The following is a 7,198-nucleotide window of genomic DNA, read 5'->3' as shown; positions in this document are numbered from 1 at the left end:
ACATAATCGGTAAGTTATATATTTTTATAGAGTACTTATTTAATTTTTTTGTGGATGTTGATTTGGAGAAAGATATAGTTCCATATATATTTATATGTATTATAGGTTTTAGTTATGTTTATGTTTTAAATTCCAGTTAAACTTGTTCCCAGCTGTATGTATTTGAAAAATACATATGATTTTTTTAATGTCTGTATATATCGTACTTTTAATGTATTTATTTCATGTTCAGGTCATATATTTCCATTGGCATATGGAATAGTAGATTCTGAAAATGATGCATCCTGGACATGGTTCTTTCAGAATCTAAAGGAAGCATACGGTGAAAGAGAACATGTGTGTGTAGTTTTCGATCGTAATCCAAGCATTATAAAAACTGTTGCTGGAGTGTACAATAATGTACCACATTGCGCTTGTATGTGGCATCTATGGGGTAATGTGAAAAAAAATTTTAGGAATTCACATGATGCATTGTCTGAAATCTTCTATACCATGCCGAAATCATACTCAAAATCTAAATTTCATAATTTAATGGAGAAAGTGAAGGTAGTTGATGTTAGGGTGAAGAATTACTTGGAGTTGGCGGGATACGATAAGTGGGCTAGGTCATATGCAACAACTCATAGGGGATGGACCTTAACATCAAATATTGCAGAGTCAATTAATGCTGCATTGGTATCAGCTAGAGAACTTTCAATATATGTTTTTTTAGAGAAAGTTAGATTGATGTTTGGTAGATGGAACTGTGAAAACAGACAGGAAGCATTGTACACACGCATGGATCTTATTGGAAAATTTTAAGCAATTCTCCAACAGAATGAAGCAGAGTGTACACGTACGAAGGTATGATAAAATAGATATAATCATTTAATGTTATATCTTCTTGAATTTTTATATGTTGTATGAAACATATCTTAATATACAAATTATTAAAATTATAACAAATCTATGTGTTGTAATGAAAAAAATATATATATATTCTTTAGACATATTAATATGCATTTGCTGCTTTGGAAAAAAATACATTTGCTATTCTGTAGCAAATTTTACTGTGATATTTTTTTTCTATAATAATTTTTATGTATTAATATTTTTAGGTTATACCAGCGTCAGAGTACGTCTATACTGTCCACGATAAGGAGAAACATTTTATAGTTTGTCTAAAGGAAAAAAAATGTTTTTGTCATGCATTTCAATTGGATGAGATACCATGTGTGTATGCTTGTGCTGTACTTGATAGCAAGAATCTTGAAAAAGGACCATATTGCTCTAATCTATACAAGCCAAAAACTGTACTGAGAACGTATGATCTTCATTTATATCCTCTACCACATAAAGATGACTGGGTGGTACCTCAGAAAATTTTAGACGAAGTAGTTTTGCCCCCAAAATACAAGCGGCATCTTGAAAGACCTGCAAAGAAAGAGCACGGTAAATCAGGAAGAGATATGTTTGGAAAGAAAAGCATAAATTGTTGTAGTTCATGCGGACAAAAAGGTCACAATAGGCGTTCATGTAGAAAATACAACAAATGATACATTTTATCATGTTTTTAGTGAAAATTCAGTTGCTTTATTATTCTATTTTTTTTTTTTGAATTGTTTCATTTTGAATTTTAAACTTTTTATTGATATTGATAATTTGATAGTGTTCAGATGTTGCACTTTTATGAAGTTGAACTTGTTAATTTGTTATAGTTCAAATGTTTAATTTTATATTATATATGTATATATATACATATATTTTTTGCACTAAAAATATGTTTGGATATGGAATAATAGGAGCCATTGTTATTTTGAAAAATAAATATGTTTACATTACACGTAAATGAAAATACAATCTGAAACGAACATTAATATTAACCATAATGTGTATCTTTCAAAAAATACAAATTGAAATCTGAATAATACATATGGCTGAATGTGTATTCAGTAGAAACATGTATATGGAAATCAAATAAAAATACATATGTATTATAAACGATTATGTTCAGTTGAATGGTATATGTATTTTAAATGTACATTTACTCACTGAAATTTTAAAATTTATGTTAATAAAATACATTTGTTAACCGAAATGACATATTTATGAGTAATACGTATTTTACAAATACATATATTTACTGTCATGGTGATATATATTTTTAAAATATATATTTTCATTGTAATGGTAATACGTATTTTGAAAATACATATCTTCACTGTAATGGTGATATGTTGACTTCAGAATTAATTTGGTAACTGTATGTTCATGTAATGTTAAAAATACAAATGTTAAGTGGAATAACCATAGTATGTTAAAAATACATAATTTCACTGGAATAAGCATATTTATTATTACAAATATGCACATAGACATACACTAACCATGAAAAACTGGAAATTAGACGATTAAAAATCAAAAAGTTAAGATAACAATAAAGGAACATTAACATGCCATCTTTGACCATTAAAGTAACATATGAATCCCATAATCTATTCAAAAAAAAATATCCACCTAATCTTAAATGTTGTTAACTTCAACAAAATAAAATACAAATCAAATATCAACCACTTCAGTGCCTTCTGTTAACTCAGTGATCCGAAGAGGCCTCATTGGTGCTTCATCATCACTTTGTGCCTTTGCGTTTGCTTTCCTAGTACCATAATCCCACAACAGTGAAGTGTATCTTATGCGAATTAGATCTGGGTCAAAGTCAATACATGGAACAGGTTCACCAAAAGTAAGACACTCGACATACGTAATCATATATAAACCACAATCCCTGCAAAGACATACATTAATAAGTAAGAAGTTGTTACAACTTTAATGCATATGTATATATACAAGTACTATGCATTCTAATTACTTACAAGTTGCCACTTGGTTGTTGAGGCACATTCTCCACAATTAAAACACCAAACGTATCTATCTTATCATTCAATTTGTAATTAGGATGATTGTCGATGTCAATACCCTTATTCTCTTAGAATTTACATTCAATGAGACATATAGGTATAACCTTAGCTAACTTTTCAATTTCAGTAAGCACTGTCGCATCATGCCCAGCAACTGATAAAGATTCATATACGTATATACACCTATGATTGAAAGATATAACTGCAAGAACCCAATGATGTTTTACCTTTACGTGAACAGGAATGAACATATGATCAACCGTATGCCATGGCACTGTAGCATGCATGCGGAATCCACTTACATACTCATTCAGATGATATTTCTTTCCACCAGCATTAAGAGTTGCATCATCCAATTTATACACATCAAACACAGTTGTAACAATGTTCATGAAATTGTAGTCTACAGTGCTAAACTTATATGAGATATTGAGATCATACTTGGATTTCTTTCGTAGATAGTACAAGCATACATCAATTTGCTGCATTATAAATAAATTTCATACTTAATATTAAATAAACAAATAAAAAAATCAAACCTTACATATGAAAATATTATGTACAAATTAGTGAAGGTATAACATACTTCATATGTATTTACAAATATACATTTTCAATTATAACAAAATAATCAATTACAATTATTCATAGTTAACACCAAACTAATATATTCCAATATACAAATCAATGTAATAATACATCACTTACCTCATCTGACCACGTCTGGCTAGGAGTACCCATAATGTAGAACCAATTCTTATCTTCAACAGATAAAATTTCAAAGTTGATAACTGGTATTTTTTCCTTTCCCTTCAAATAATGTTCTTTTTTGTTGTTCCTATTTATTCATGATACATATTAGTCTGTAATTTACAAATTCTTAATTTACAAAAGTTAGTACTATTAAGTTGTATTTTACATACCTCTTCGAATGATATTTAAGAAGATCCAATGAAAGCCACGTCATGAACTTGTTGGTGACATTAGTGTCTTCTATCGCATTTACTGGATGAGATATGAAGGGATGGTTCTGATCGAATGTTCTCCATTGCTCTTCCGTGCTTACTTTATTATTAAGTTATGCAATTAATTATGTATATATAATCAATTACATAAGATAATGCAGTATTATAAGAAACAATAAGTATACTGCTGAAACAAAAGTTAAATCATGTCTGAAAACTGCAACAGATGTATTTCTGAAATACATATGAACAAATACAGAGTAAAAATGTCTAAACTATACAACTTCAAAATGAAAAAAATATTCTTCAAAATATAATAATATCTCATTAAAAATATTTACTGTTGTTCCAAAAATACAACTGAACAGCAAAAATCAAATTCATACTTAACTATCTATTAGGAAAAAAATATAAAGTAAGCAAATTTGTTAACTAAATAAATTATGTTAAGAGTACTAACCATCTGCTGAACCAAATTTCATTGTGAATGGTGACTCATTGTATCTAGATGGTTGCCTAATCCTTGAAACATGCATTGGCATTTGTTGTGCTTGATTTGCCAATGAATGTACAATTATACTCCGTTCAAGATTGACATACACATTAAGACTTGGAAGAAGCTCATCCGAAAGAGTATTCTGAGAGTCAGACAAATGTTGATCAGCATTGCTTTCAACATTTACTCCCGCAGAAATGTGGACTGCACTCTTACATTGTTGATCTAACTTTGAATTATCCATATCATTAACCTCTGACTCATGTCCCGTTGGTGTATTTACATTCATCTCAATCGCACCTTCTTTGTTCTGTATAAATTTTATAAAGATCTAGTTAGATTGTATTTTTCAACAAATTAAAAATAGCAATCAATACACATATTGTAGATACCTTGAACTCATCTTCAACTTCAACATTGGCTTTTGTTATGAAGTCAAGATCAATGCTTCTAAGGACATCATCTGAAAATGTGAGTTGAGATTCTGATATTTGTGCTTCACCAATACTTTCGTCAACTGATTTTGTGATCTCCACATGTTCATACAAATTAAATAAAATAATATTTATGAAGAACTAAAAAACTAACAAATATGTATTTAGCATACCGGAGCGACACAAACATCTTTTGCTTCATGAACATCTATATCAGTTTTTTCCATTAAAAAGTGAAAAAATAAAAAATTAAAATAAGTATTGTTGATCAATATAATTATACCTAACCAAAAAAAAAAAAATCTCTACCAGAACAATGTCATTATCCTCATTGTACCCATCAATCTCATTATACACATCATTCATACTGTTGCTTTGATATCCTGCCATCTCTTCGGCAACCTGTTTTAATATTATTTTTTATAATGATAAATTAGAATTGTATATATAAAATTAGTTGAATATAAGTGTACGAAATTTACTTACCAATGTGACTTCAGGATTCTTATTAAACTCATGAACAAACTTTGTAGTCGCTTGATGGGGCGATGTACTCTTAATATTTTCATCCGCTAGTGTCTGATCAGATTCGCTGCCTTTTGCTTGTTTCTTCGCGTTTAAAACATGAAATTATAAATAAAAAAAATTAGTAAATAACAACTTAGTTGTAAAAAATTAAATATGCTGTAAATGTATATATGTTGTACCTTATTTTCATTGATTGCATTCATCATCTGATCAAACCTGGAAGACACAAGGCCACGGGCATCATTAAACTCTTGCCATACCTGAATTATAAAAAAAATAATTAGAAATGGAAAAATAAATTAATCAAAAGCTTAAAGAAAAATTACCTTTTCACAAAACTTATCAAAGACTTTCTTCGAGACAACACCGTCTTCATCTTCAGAACTGAACGAAGACGGAGCAGATGACTGAACTGGAATAGAATTTTTACTGTCAGGATGGTTTATGTCTTTCCTATTTCCACGTAGTGTAACTTTTGTTTGAATTGGCTTGTGAATTGGAGTCCTGACAAAAGGCATCTTTGCAGCACGGGGTGGAGGGGTCCGTTTTGATATCATCTCATCTACACCTTTAGGATGTGGCTTCATTTTTTTCTTTATAGGTGAAGCTAAGAAATCGCCATGATATTTTTTCTTTGTGGTAAACTGATTTTGTCTTTGTGGAGGATCCTGAAAATCATCATTCGAATCAATATCATCTTCATTATGACTAGCAGATCCAGGAACAAGCTTCTTCGGTATATGAAAAGCTGAAATCTCCTTTCTTGTTGGCTCGATATTCTTAAAAACAACTTGCAATTTAAATAACATAATGAAAATAATAATTTAGATGGTAAAATTAATTACATTATAAATCAGTTAACCATGATCCAAACCCAATAATGAATATACACTGATAAATGATATGTCGTATATATACATATACCAGATCAGAAAATACATTTACAAAATAATCAACATCACATACAAACAAAAATTGTAAAACTAACCTTGTCATCTGTATCATCAAACATACTTCCCATAAGAGTTTCATATCTTGGACGAGGAGAATTTGTCTTCTAATTAAAAATACGAGGGATTTGAGAATCCACCTTGAAAGCAACATTACGAGGCACGTTTGAACAACACTCGTACAACCAAATTTGAATGGCCAGTGGCATTCCAAGAAGCATATAGAACTTTCCTTTCGGCTTCAACTTTTTATGCAAACTTCTAGCTAATTCTTCAAATGCAACCGATCCCCACGGATAATCACTGTAGCGACCACTCTCAACCAAATCAAAGTGGAGGCGTGGAATAGCTACGGTATCAACTGACGATAGTAAGAATGCGTGAATAAAATACAAATTGACAAACTTTAACGCATCTTCATCGTTATCATTCCCCCAAATTTTGTCAGAAACAACAGCATATTAATCTTTTTTTTGTACAAAACTCTCACCATCAAAATATTGATCAATACTTCTATTTGGGCGCTCCTCGTCAAACACAAATTCATCCTTATTTGTAGCACAATTCAAACCAGTCACCAAAGCAAACTCTCTAATAGTGAAATGAAGAATTGTGCCCTTTGCTCGAATAACTATGGCACTTGTAGAACTTTCCCTAGTTTCAAGTGACATAATGCATCTCCCTAACTAGGCTTGGACTACACAATCTTTCTTCTTCATGAAGAAATCAAATATACTTTTAGTACAAAACATCTTGTACTGACTCTTCGTCAACATTGTCTTAATACGGTCTTTAATGTCATTGACCGTATGACATCCTATATGAGGAGAAAATTTGAGCAATACTCGGGCCATGAATATTTGATCACGAATGACCTAAACAACAAAAAAATACATTTATATGACAAAACAGTCTCTTATATGTATTT

The 7,198-nt window shown here is 30.3% G+C and overlaps 1 long non-coding RNA gene across 1 annotated transcript; it reads right to left on the bottom strand.

Annotated features, from left to right (window-relative positions):
• Positions 1-4,750: 4,750 nt before the first annotated feature.
• LOC124899967 lies at positions 4,751-5,194 on the bottom strand. The gene is made up of 2 exons (XR_007057513.1): positions 5,102-5,194; positions 4,751-4,888 (listed from the first exon to the last, which is right to left on the bottom strand). It is a non-coding gene; the product is annotated as an uncharacterized LOC124899967 (long non-coding RNA).
• Between the last annotated feature and the right edge of the window lie 2,004 nt (positions 5,195-7,198).

The sequence above is a fragment of the Capsicum annuum genome, chromosome 1 (genome assembly GCF_002878395.1).
Source record: "Capsicum annuum cultivar UCD-10X-F1 chromosome 1, UCD10Xv1.1, whole genome shotgun sequence".
NCBI classification, from domain to species: Eukaryota; Viridiplantae; Streptophyta; class Magnoliopsida; order Solanales; family Solanaceae; genus Capsicum; species Capsicum annuum.
This window is presented reverse-complemented; position numbering and strand designations above follow the sequence as displayed.